Source organism: Elgaria multicarinata, chromosome 10 (assembly GCF_023053635.1).
Source record: "Elgaria multicarinata webbii isolate HBS135686 ecotype San Diego chromosome 10, rElgMul1.1.pri, whole genome shotgun sequence".
Taxonomy (NCBI): Eukaryota; Metazoa; Chordata; class Lepidosauria; order Squamata; family Anguidae; genus Elgaria; species Elgaria multicarinata.
In genome coordinates, this window is record NC_086180.1 from 52,997,689 (window position 1) to 53,010,353 (window position 12,665).

At 39.9% G+C, this 12,665-nt stretch overlaps 1 protein-coding gene across 7 annotated transcripts in view; it reads right to left on the reverse strand.

The window, feature by feature from the left end:
* Positions 1–12,665, reverse strand: part of RBM47 (RNA binding motif protein 47) — a 315,704-nt gene that overhangs the window by 294,792 nt on the left and 8,247 nt on the right. For 4 of the 7 annotated variants that reach the window (XR_010025937.1, XM_063136420.1, XM_063136419.1 and 1 more), the window contains exon 1: positions 7,610–7,672. The exons of 1 other annotated variant lie outside the window; for it this stretch is intronic. The gene's annotated coding sequence lies outside the window, so the exon portion shown is untranslated. Of the gene's footprint in view, positions 1–7,609; positions 7,678–12,665 lie in introns of those variants that run through there. 2 more of the 7 variants (XM_063136415.1, XM_063136418.1) reach the window with 2 other exon arrangements.

Below are 12,665 nucleotides of genomic sequence, written 5' to 3' on the forward strand. Positions count from 1 at the left end.
CCACACCATGTGTGAGGAAGGGAGGGAGAGAAGGAGCACTCTAGTATAGAGTGACTCCAGTAAAGAGTGACAAGGTACAAAATAAGGCAGGGCTCCTGCGGCTTTAATTGTGGTGATGAAGAGGGAATTTCAGCAGGTGCTGCACGCATGCGAATGACACCTGCTGAAATTCCTTTTCTAAACAACTGTTAAAGGTACAGGAGCCCTGTCCTCCTTTTCATAGGGTCACTCTTATTGTATGGAGCATTCCTGATCTCCTAAATAGATGGAAGCTTGGGCAGTGTGATATATGTGTCAAACCTAAGAAGCATACAGCAAGACCAAGGTAAAATGTCTATTGCTATTTGCCATCTGATCTAAATCTGTACTATGAATGACTTTGAAACTTATCAAAATATTTCAGGAATTGGAAAGACAATGTCTGTATGTATAAACAGTGGTGTGTTTTGCTGAGAGAGGTTGCTGTGTTGCTATACAAGCAAGGCTGGGACCTGCCCCTCTACATAGGGCAACAAGGAGCCAAAAAGCATTTACTGAAAATACCAAGAGATGCTTCCAACTTCCTATTTTAAGCCAATTGTGCCTGGAAGCTGTAGACATAGAGCTTCTCTAAACGATAGATTTATAGCATGCTCATGATTGGCCACTATGGAAGTTTGCAAATTCATTTCATGGCGTTGTCAGAATTTAAGGCCTTACCTGTACTATCCCCTGGAAATTAAAAAACAACAACAACAGAGATAATATGGAAATATCCAAGAAATTACACCATCTCCCACCAGGTAATCTCGGCATTGTGTTATAATTACGCCACCAGATGGCACTGTCTCCGTAAAGTCAACTAAGCATATGCAGATAGTTTACTATAATCACCGCCACAAAAACTATTAATGAATTCCACCATGTTTTTTTTGGGGGGGGGGGGAACGTAGATCAGGAGGCTTCCTTTTACAAAGTTTTCATTTATGTATTTAAAAAAATTATAAAAGGTTTTACAGGAATCTATCTGGTCAACCTTCCTTCAGACTCCTCACAGACCACAAATCCTAGGTGACCTCGATAAAAGGAAAAGATTTGACCCAGCTACCATTGAGATACCAACTTTCCTAATAAGAATGAGGACTTTCAATCCAGTAGTCAAGCATGATTCAGAAAAAGAGTTGCTCAGAGTAGACCCTTTGTCATGAAGGCTCATAGTGCAAGTAGGAGCTTACTAGGGGTGTGCAAATTGGGTCTTCTCTGCCTTGAAATTAGAGGTGTTTCTCTGCCTCATTTTCCAGAGCGGGTCTCTATCTCTGCCTCCTCAAATTACCCGACAAAGAACTGTTCCATTTTTGGGTAACCGGTGTTAACAGAAATGCTTACAGCTTCCTCAATTTTAACATAAACACATGAAAACTGGCACTGTGTCAGCTTTTAAAGAGGGGTTTAGGCATGTCAATTTTAGAGTGGATCCCTGTATTCAGTGATTTATAGGGAATTTTTTTAAAGTCTGAACTCAAATGTCCTCTTTCAGACACCTCTCACTGGGAAGAGGGAAACGAAGCAGCAGGAAAGCGCTCAGCTCAATAATAGATAAATAAATATATTAATAAATGCCACAACAGCAGCACACAGCTTGCCCATCCTTAGAGAGGACAGCAGGCTTGCAGGCCAAGGAAGAGGCACCCCTCCCCAACTGTCAGTCGGGCACATTGGAGAGAGTCAAGGCAATAACAACGGCTTCCCTTCCTAGGAGGAGGAGGATGGCAAGGACCCCCACCAGCACTAGAAGCTCAGTCAGCCAATAGGAGTAATAGTTTAACTGAGAAATAAAAGCCTGCCTGACTCAGGTGTAGAAGCTTACTCACTGACAATACCAGCCTAGCAGCACTTTCACACAGTGGCTGACTTCTATGAGTCCAAGCAGAAAAGGCACAACCAAACAGCCCTGCACTCCTTTCTCCCCACACGGCCAGAACCAGCACAGCAGCAGCAGACAGTGTTTCCTACGCCTCATGATGAAATGTTAACAAAGTGTGCTTTATTGTGTACTGCTTATGTGCACTACACAGCCCTAAAACACACAAACATACAAGTACAAGAAGAAACTTGTAACTTTGAAGCCAAGTGCTGCTGAGAAGGCTCAGCTTTGAGGAAGAAGAGCTACAGCATGTCAAACCATTAAGGGGAAATAATAATAATTGCGAAGCCCAGCCCTGCAATGCAGGACAGGCAGGCACATGTGCACACGCTGGGGTTCGAACCAGTGAAACATTTCCCTTTCTCCTCTCTATGCAAAGAAACAGAGTCGTCTGAAGATCTCTCTCTCCAGATCTCTCTCTCCTCTAAATCTCAGTTTGCAAATGCCCCCGCCCCCTGCACTGTGGGTGCAAAGATAAAAGAATCTCTCTCTCTCTCTCTCTCTCTCTGACCCTAATGAACACCGCAAGACCAAGTACAGCAATGAGCGCATGGAATCAAGGATCGTGAGAAATTTCCCTCCCTATAACACTGCAATTGGAGAACAGAACATGGTCACGGATATCAAAGCTACCCCTCATCCCACTCAGTCTTCCAAGTATGGAGATATTCAGTTCAGACACACACGGTCAAATAATTATGGAGACTTTAGAAGCACCAATTGGGTGTGTCTCTGCTCTGATATTAATCAATGGGTTTGGAAGCAGCCAATCTCCACTATGGAAGACTGAATGCTCTGCGGATGTTTGCGGTTACCAGATAATTCTGGGGCAGAGTGCACCCCCTAATGCTAGTTAGAAGATATTAAAACTTGCACTCAACCTGTGTACACTTTTCTACATGCATCAGAAAATAAGCATAATAAGATCCAAAATGCTATGCATGAAGATCCAGAACTTCAACAAGTTTTAAGATATAATCAGATCAGGATGGCTTAAATACTTGAGCTTCAGAGTATTCTGAAGTATTGAGAAATACTTCACACTTCAGAGATTACTTATTCAAGTACTTTGCAGACTGTGGACAACTGAGTGAATGGGAAGGCCTAACAACATATTGCACCACAATATGAGACGAAAGATTTCCTAGACCTTATCCATCAAGAACACCAAGGTCTAACTAAATGCTGCAAGCATTACAGGCAGACAGTATCTTATTTTGTGACGAAGTAGAAGGAATAGATCACCCACACTGGAAGGAACATTTAATTACTATACCCGTATCCTTTTGACCTTGGAAAAGGCTAACAGCTGACCTGTGTAAATAAGGAACTCAACAATATTTTATTGTCATGGACTACTATTCTAGGTATATCAAGATGACCTCCTTAAGAACATAAGAGCCATATTGGATCAGACCGAGGGTCAATCTAGTCCAGGACTCTGTTCACACAGTAGTCAACTAGCTATTTACCAGGAACCCAAAAGCAGGACATGGTGCAACAGCACCCTTCCACCCATGTACCCCAGCAACTGGTGAATATAGGCTTAATGCCTCTGATACTAGAAGTAGCACATGACCATCAGGACTAGTAGCCATTGATAGCCTTCTCCTCCAGAAATTTATCCAACTCACTTTTACTTCCTTTTATCTGTCCTGAATCTCCCACCAATCAGCTTCATGGAATGACCCTGGGTTCCAGTATTATGAGAGAGGAAGAAAAATGTCTCCCTATCTACATTCTCCACACCATGCAAGTCTCCCCTTATCCTTCTTTTTTCCAAGCTAATCCCAGCTGTTGTAACCTTCCTTTGTAGTGGAGATGCTCCAGGCCCTTGATCATTTTAGTTTTCCCTTTCTGTACTTTCTCCAGCGCTACAATATCTTGTTTTAAGTGTGGTGGCCAGAACTCTACACAGTATTCCAAGTGTGGCCACACCATAGATTTCTATAAAGGCATCATGATACTGGCAGTTTTATTCTCAAGTCCTTTTTCTAATAATGCCTAACATGGAGTTTGTCTTCTTTATAGTGGCTGCACACCGGGTTGACATTTTCATCAAGCTGACCACCACAACCCCAATATCCTTCTTGATCAGTGACCTGCTGTAGTGACATTACCTGCTGTAGTATTGTTGCACAATTGCATAATACTTTTGATTGCTTTGGCACACCTGATTAATTTGTGACGAACAAAACAAATCTACAACAGCAGAATTCCAATAATTATCAACAGATTGCAAAGAAAATCTTGAGATAGAATGATACAGCCCAGCAGAATTGCTAATGGTAAGACAAATCAAAACACCCTTTCCATCCCAAAAGATAAATCACATTCCAAATGTCCTGCCCTGGAAGACGTTGCCTTCAGATTATCAAGCTAAGAGAGATTGTGAACATTTCTGTAACCAGCACAATTTAGTGTGAAAACTAACCCTTGTAAGGAGACAAGAGTTTATATCAAACCTGGTGGAGAAAAAACATGGTAAACCCCAGCAACTGTACAAGGAGAGGATAAAACACCAAGATCATATTCTGTTGAGACTGAACATGGAATACTTAAATAGAAAATAGTGACATTGCCAAATTTATTAAAAAACAAGTTCATCTTGTGCCTCAGCCATCTTTTAAGGCTGGCGGTGATGTTACTACTCTGATTGTAACTTGCTCCATCTGAGTTATTCGGAATACTTTAAGGTTTAGAGATGAGTGACCAATTACCTGAACTACCAGTTTTCAACAGTACTTATTTATGTAATTGTTGCTTCTTTAAATAAAAAAGGGAAGATGTGTGGATTGTGTCACTATATAGTCTAGCCATTAATTGGACTGAGTTGTATCGAGGTAGTCAGAAATTTTCTGGTTCTGTTTAAAGCTTCCTGACTTGTGTTGACCTCTTCCATGACACCTTCCTTCTATCCTATCCCTTTGTACAAATGAATTAACCAAGTCTGAACAGGGACAACCCTAGGGTTACTTTCTCCCTCCCCCCCCCCCCACATACAAAGTATAAAATCATTCAGTATAAAAGGTTTTCCACAAACATTTATTTTTACAAAAAGATCTGAACCCTGCAAATACATTGGATCTAACATTCCTGTAACCTCATTATTACCATTCCAACATAAGTTTCTGCTGATTGGTTGCTCTCCCAATGACATGTGTTAACCCAGTTCCTTTAGTGTATTTGCACAGGTGTAACTGACTGGAACTTAGTAAACAAGGATACAGATGATGACTAACAACGGATAAAATTCACCTCACTCATATCCTTGCCTGTCTTGACTGTCAAGGTTTCCAAAAGCACAGAAACATTTCCCACACGAAGTATAAGCAAGTGACTTAGTCCATTTTCTAAATTCAGTTGCCCTTCCAAATAGGTCATTATACTAGTGAAGGAGGATGGCTATTCTGTTTTTAAACAAGGTAGCTATTTTGTAATGTTCTACTCTAAATAGAAAAATAGTCCAATGCCCACTTTTATATTAATTATGGTAATGGGCAGTCAGAGCGTAAGTGCTCGACAAACCTGTAATACATACTATTCTGTCATTCTTCAATCAGCAATTCAAAAATGAAATCAATTAAAATGCTTTTTTAAAAAAGATATCACGCTAATCTGTTTTACAATAAGGTTTCAAGTGTGTAGCTTTAAGGCTACATACTTATTTGGAAGAGAGTGCTACTGACATTTTTTAGAATGTTTTCCGGGTAGATGGCCTTAAGGATTAAAGCTGTTAATATAAAGTAATATTGCAACACAAAAATACTTCTTTAAAAAATGCAGTCTTAACCTAATTAGAAACTTCACATTTACCACTATATTATTACATTAATCTCAACCCTCCTCTGCAGAGCTCAGATCAATGCACGTTTCACTCCTCCCTTGTACAATTCTACCCCATTCTCACAACAACCCTGTGAGGTAGGTCAGGCTGTGAGAATGTGACTGGCTCAAGGTCATCCAAGGAGCTTTGTGGCCGAGGTGGAGATTTTAACCCAGACCTTTCTCCCTGCTCCTAGTCCAACACTCTACCACTAGCTAGACTCAACATATGGATGGCTGCTTTTGCAATTACAACTACATTAGGCATTTTTCTATCTCTTTTATTTCCACGTCTTCATATGGAATTTTTGGGAACAAGTCTAAAAAAAATCATAGACACTTTGTCATGCTAATGTAGTATTTTGTGTTACAAGCAACACTGTAAATCAAACAGCCCAATCCACTATCTACCTCTATGTAAATGTATACACTACATTTGTAGTCTGATTGCACTAAGAGAACTTACATTCAAGTAAACATATATCTGATTGTATAGTGCCTCTTCTATTAATCCTCCAGTTTAATTCTTACAGTTTTAAAGAGCATATCGGATAATATTGTCACCACTCCTTCAGTTGTATCAAGAAACATACTTTAAGATTTTAAGCAATACACCCAAAAACATTTGACGCTTCAAATGAAAAATGATGAAGCACTAAAAGCAAACCTGTTTGCAAAGAAAAAAGCCCCAACGCAAGTCCTACTGAGAGTAGACCCACTGAAATGATTGGGAGTTAAGTTACTCTAAGGAGGATTTATGTTGGATTTTATCCTAAAGCTGCAAATCTGGAGAGTTCTCTTTTCAGTAAAGCACTGATTTAAAAAAAACCTTTTAGGTGTAGGGTTATTAGATTAGTCATGTCAGTCTTTAGGATACGGCGATAAGAACAACTACTATCCTGAAACAGGATAATAAAAGACAACACATTATTTGGTTTAGATTCGTATTAATTTAGTTTAAAGATGTTTTGGTACAATCTATTCTAAGAGAATTGAAAAGCATGTGTGTTCGCCAAGCAAATCCCAAGCACTATTCAAAGTATCAGTTGCTTTTATGTTATCCCAGCGAGTTCTTTTCAGGCAACAGAAATCTTGAATTTTAACACAACAAACAAAAACAGAAAAAAAGCCTCTTTTCAGGTTTTCCCTTTCATTTTTCAAGAAAACTAGGTCTCTCTTGTATTGCTGAATTTTAAATTTTGTTGGACATTGATAGTATGATGGCCAACTGAATAGGCACTGACGATAGTTTCAAGTCTTACACATTGCATTCACTATATGTAAAAATGGTTATATATCCTCCTCAAAGTATTTACAAAATACAAAGTTGTGTAGGTGCATAGGGAGAGAGGGGTTATGATCCACCTCTAATTGTATATTATGCAGCTTCTAAATATCAGTAAAATACTCAATTTTAACCCTCTGAAGTCTTAGTTATCTATTTGCTTGTGTCAGACCATGTTAAAGCACAAAAGAAAACCTACACTGAAAAATAAGCTTGTTTCTAATATTTCTGTTTAACAAACAGAACTAACATTTAGCAAAACTTTGCAGCGAAAGCAATCACTAAGCATCTTGCAAATCACTGAATCCCCACCCACCCACGCACCCAAAAGTGTTGCAGTTCCTTAGCTGGCTGGTTTTGAGTCACATTAAAAAAAGATGTTCCCATTTTTTTTAACAGTGAAAAACAAAAACAAAAAACTCAAACCCCAAAGTGATCCACAAACAGTTGTTGAATGTTCACTTCCTTAAGTCACATTTTGCAAATAAATTACAGGTTTTTGCAAGTGGTTTCATTTTCATTTGTAGTCATGCAAACTGAACCCCTCTCTTTAAAGTATCCTGATAGCAAGAAAATGAAAAAATATTAAAATGTACCTGGCAAGTACCTGGTGTTCACTGTTTCACGTACCTTCTCTCTCTCTCTCTCCCCTCCCACAGGCAGCTTGGCAATGGAATGCCCTTCAAATCTATGGCTGACTGCTTTTGGTAAATGTTTTACAAGACACGAAACAACCTTCTGTCCCACCCTCCATGCAAACACTACTAAGAACAGAATATAATGGTAACAAAGCACCAACAAGCAGTATGCAGGTAATGTAAATGCAACAACAACTCCAGATTCGGGATTTAATCCCAGTGTCCCCCTGCACCCCCTCACTTTAACAGCCTCAGAAAAAAAAGTGGGGAAACCCTTAATACATCGGTCAAACTATTCACGTTTAATTGTGAGGTATAAATCATGATAACCTTTTCCCTTATTGTTAACTTCTAATCTGTCCGCAAGCCTAGGCGTGTTTAACTGGAAAAAACTGACAAGGAACAGTTAGTAAAGAACAGTATTCGATTTCCAAATAAATCTTTACTATAAGACTGAGACATCTCAATGACAGCTGAATTAAAAATAAAATAAAATTATTTATTTATTATTTATTTATTTATTTATTTATTTATTACATTTCTATACCGCCCAATAGCCGGAGCTCTCTGGGCGGTTCACAAAAATTAAACGACAGTACACAATAAAAGACAGTACACAGCAAATTGAACTGGGGGAAGGGTGGGGGGATGGGAAATCAAAACCTTCATTAGCAAAATGAATGAAAACACATGCAAGTGCACACACACACACACTTCTAGTAAGAAAGCCTCCCTCCTTCCATCACCACCTTTCACCATCTACTGAAAGTTAAAGTTCTACTAGCCTCAAACCAGAGTTTTTGCATTCCATTCAAGTTAACAATTACAAAAGGATGAGAGCAGAAACTGGCACTAACACACTGAAAGCATCTGAACTGACAAGGTACTACCAGGAGAACTAAAATGAACTAACTTAAGAGCTGACATTTCAGGTAGTAATTGCAAAAGACATGAAAGAAACCTCATCGTGTACCTAAGCCTAATAAGCAAAGAAAAAATTAGTTCCCACATAATTGCAATTGTCAAATGCTCAAATGTATTAGTACAGTAAAGAACAGAAGTGGAATGAAATGTTACAAGAACAACCAGGTAGAAAGATATAGTAAACATATATGTGGATCATAAGTTGCAATGACTCCACATGCAGGTTTCTTACTGCTTTCCCAGGACTAGGTGGAAAGCAGCTGTACCTTAAATCAAACCTGGAGTGTTTCTTCTCCAACCAAAGCCCTGCTCTCCACCCCACCCCCAGCCCGAACAGCTGTTGGAATTGGAGACAGGGGTAAGGCTTGATGTCCCTGCTCTGATGATCAGGTAAGGTCAGAAGGCCAGGCTCCCAGTAATAGTAAGGCTGGCCAACCATATCTGCCAATTGTAGAGGCTGATTTTACACATGCCTTCATCCCTTAGGTCTCTGAAGCTTGAGCACACAGTCTCAGGAGGTTCAGCAGGCTAAGTCCAAAGGCCAAAACAGATGTGTATCTAGCACAAAATGTCTTCTCGTTTGTATTCTACAGTAGGCACAGGGGGCCCAGTGGATCTAGGTTCCGATCAGGATCAGGACCCTGCACCTACTCTAGAGTAAAAATGAAAACAAAAAAGATGCAGCTGCTAGGCAGACCTTTTAAAAAGTCTGCTTTGGCCCTGAGATTCTGATACCCATTTTCTTAGTGGTTTACCATGACTAAATCCATGATGTGGGAAGAAAGCCAGAGTTTAGCAGTTGCTCTATTTTTATATTTTTATTTTTGAGGAGCAGGACTTCCCTGTTTTGACAGACATTGCCAGCTTTGGTGCTCTGTTTAGCAAAGATAACTCTTTTTCAAGTTCCTATGCAAATCTTCTCAGTCCTATCAAATAAAAATGTTTGAGAAGGTAGCTTGAGCAAAATTTAATCACCACCAATTTGCATGATTTATTCCAATGTAGTTTGATGAAGTAGTTAGGTGAGCACTCCCAAAAGACATCAGCAAATTCCAATGGTTATCATTGTCCATGAGGTGTAATATTGAGCCATTTTACAACATTATAAATAAATCAAGTATAAATATCTGTGATATCCTGCAAATATGTCCCCACTACAGTTTAAAGCTTGAAAACGAAAGACGTACAGAAAAAGTGTACAAGAAACACACACACCAGCTCCCCTGGAGTGTTCCATCAGAGTAGAGCCTAGTTTCCCCAGTACAATTTATGGTAATAGCTTGAAGGCCAACCTTAACCATACCTATTTGGAAGCATAACTTATTTCAGGGAGACTTACTGCTAAGCAAGTACGCTTAGGATTGCAGCTTTACACTAGAGGCTTTAGATGGTTTCAAGTGTCTGATCAGCTTTGAGTTTTTGCATAACTGTAATTTTCGCCCCCTAGAGAGATTGTTGCCATTTTTAAGAGACAAAACTGTTTCCCAGGCAAAACAACACTCCTTGTACATTCCAAAGTTCTCCATTATCATACTGACACAAATAACCAAGAGGTAATATTGTTATTAACATGCTGATGGTTGAATGTACTCTGACCCACAGAGCATTATAGCCAGAGAGACCAACCTCTGTCACAGTGTGCATAGATATTTTTTCCCCAAGGGCAACCTAGCACATAAGTGTTTACCAACTGCAGGGACAAGAAGAGGTGCTGTGCTGTGCTAGGGATATCATATCCCAGGACAGCTTAGTATTAAAAAAACTTGATAATCTCAGAATAGTTTTGAACTAAGCAAAATATGTGTGTGTCAAGAGGGAGGGGAGCCTTGAAAGTTAACATGCTTCATGCCAGTGATTTCTCCAAACAGATGTCAACTAAACAAGGAACAGTGGTGAAGTCTAATAGTAGGTTATGCACAATTAGATCATAAAAACCAGTTAGCTTTCATATGGAACATTTATTTATTTATTTATTGCATTTATATACCACCCCATAGCCGAAGCTCTCTGGGCGGTTACATCTTTAATAACATACATTTACCCTTTTCAAAATGTCAGGATTTATATTTCCACAACTGCAAGATCTTGAATCAGATATAATATTCACCATCTCTAAAAATAATTGCTCAGTGTAGTTATTGTTTAAATGGATACAGTGTGTGTCAATATGGAACAAATCCAAATGGTACCCAGGAAGAATTCCTGTATCTGATGCTAAGAAGATGTTGTTATTTACATTTATATCCCACCCTTTTTTCCTCCAAGAAACCCAAGGCGGCGTACATAACCCCCCTCCTCTCCATTTCATCCTCCCAACAACCACCCTGCGAACTAAGCTGGGCTGAGAGTCTGTGACTGGCCCAAAGTCACCCAGTCAGCTTCTACGGCAGGGTGGAGACCCAGATCTCCTGACTCTCAGTCCAACACTCTAGGCCCAGTGGTTCTCAACCTTTTTTGCTCCATTCCCCCCTTTCACCATTGTTCAGAATATAATTCCCCCTTCCCAAGATAGTCTAACTCAAAAGGTGCATTCCAAATAATATGCATATAATATTGAAAATCTTTTATTTTTTTCTATATTGGTCCCATTTAAAGGGGCAACACAAAGTATGGCCCCTTTTACATTCTCAGCACCCATGCTTTGCATTGCCCCTTTAAATGGGAAGCTTGAAACTTCTGGATTGCGAGGGAGGGAAAAGAGAGCAAAGGCCTGGCCTTTGCAGATGACTTGACACTTTTCTGGGATGTTTTTAGTAACATGTGTAGGAAGACATAATCTACAGGACATCATACTTTGCTGAACAGTGGTCCCAATTCCCTCCCTGGAACCTTAAAATTCCCCCCCCCCCGGGGGGGGATTCCCCCCTTGTTGAGAATCCATGCTCTAGCCCCTGCACCACACTGGCTCTTCAAGGTAAATATTTCAAGGGACACTGTTCTCAGCCAAACTTGAATGGAATAGGAATTGATTACATTGACTCACTAGTAAACAAAACCAAATGAAACTAGTCTTGAAAAGAAATGAAAGCCCAGACATAAGCACAAAAATTTGCCATATCAAACTCCATTGCTGTACACAGTAAATTGGAACCTGTCCCTGCCAAAAGAGCCCTTAGGTCCCAGAGTCAGGATTGTTGTGTACTTGAGTCCATTCAGATCCAGTCTTTGCTGTTGCATTGATTTACTAGGTCCTGACTGGCTGCCAACCCTATGAACACTGCTTGGGTCAAGTCAGGTCAGCTCAAGCCCTATACTTTGTCTCCACCCTGAGGTCAGCCAAGCCAGATTTTTGTTTTCGCTGAAGCCTGTCCAATCCAGAGTTCCCCAAGCCATCCATCCTCATCTTCCATGGCATGCTGTTTGTGTTAACAACATCGATTACCTTCACTGATGCAGCTCTTGCCTAGAACAGATTGCAGAAGTTGCTGATGGTTTTAGGATCAAGGCATGGCCCCACACAGTAGCCAGCTGCAACCCAAACTACTCCTAGCCAAGCAAAATGACAGGAGAATATTAAAAATGTCAGGTTTCTGTGATCAGTAGGCAGTTATTATTTGCTGAACTACCTGAAGATCACACAAAAACAAAGCTAGAGGTAGATAGGTTGGGAGGACCCTTAAAATCTGAATGTGGAGGCAAGACATTATATACACCTTGGGGATACATGGCTGGGCTCCTTATAATAAAAACTGAGGTCAACGTTGCAAGGAAAATTCAGCAAATGTAAAGCAGCAACTCAGAGCAGATGTGGAACTTCAGAAGGGTCACTTACTAGCAGTATAACTGCATAATCTCTACAATTTCAGATCCTGGCCCAGCTCATAGTGAACCCCTAAAGCTAGAAATGAACACAAAACCTGAATGGTAAAATGCAAATTTTGCCTCCTCTCTTCAGTCTCAGGGTGCTTTTTTTTTTTTTTTTTTGACTTTAAATTATGTGCTCAAATGCCCGCCACAGCAGAATATTTTAAAACACAAAATAATGTCTTTGTGCTCATTCCTCGAGTAGCCGCTGTTTTTGTTTTTTTTTTTTTTTTTATGACCACACTCAAAGAAAAGCCAGACTTTTAGTTCAGGAAGCAAGAGCTCT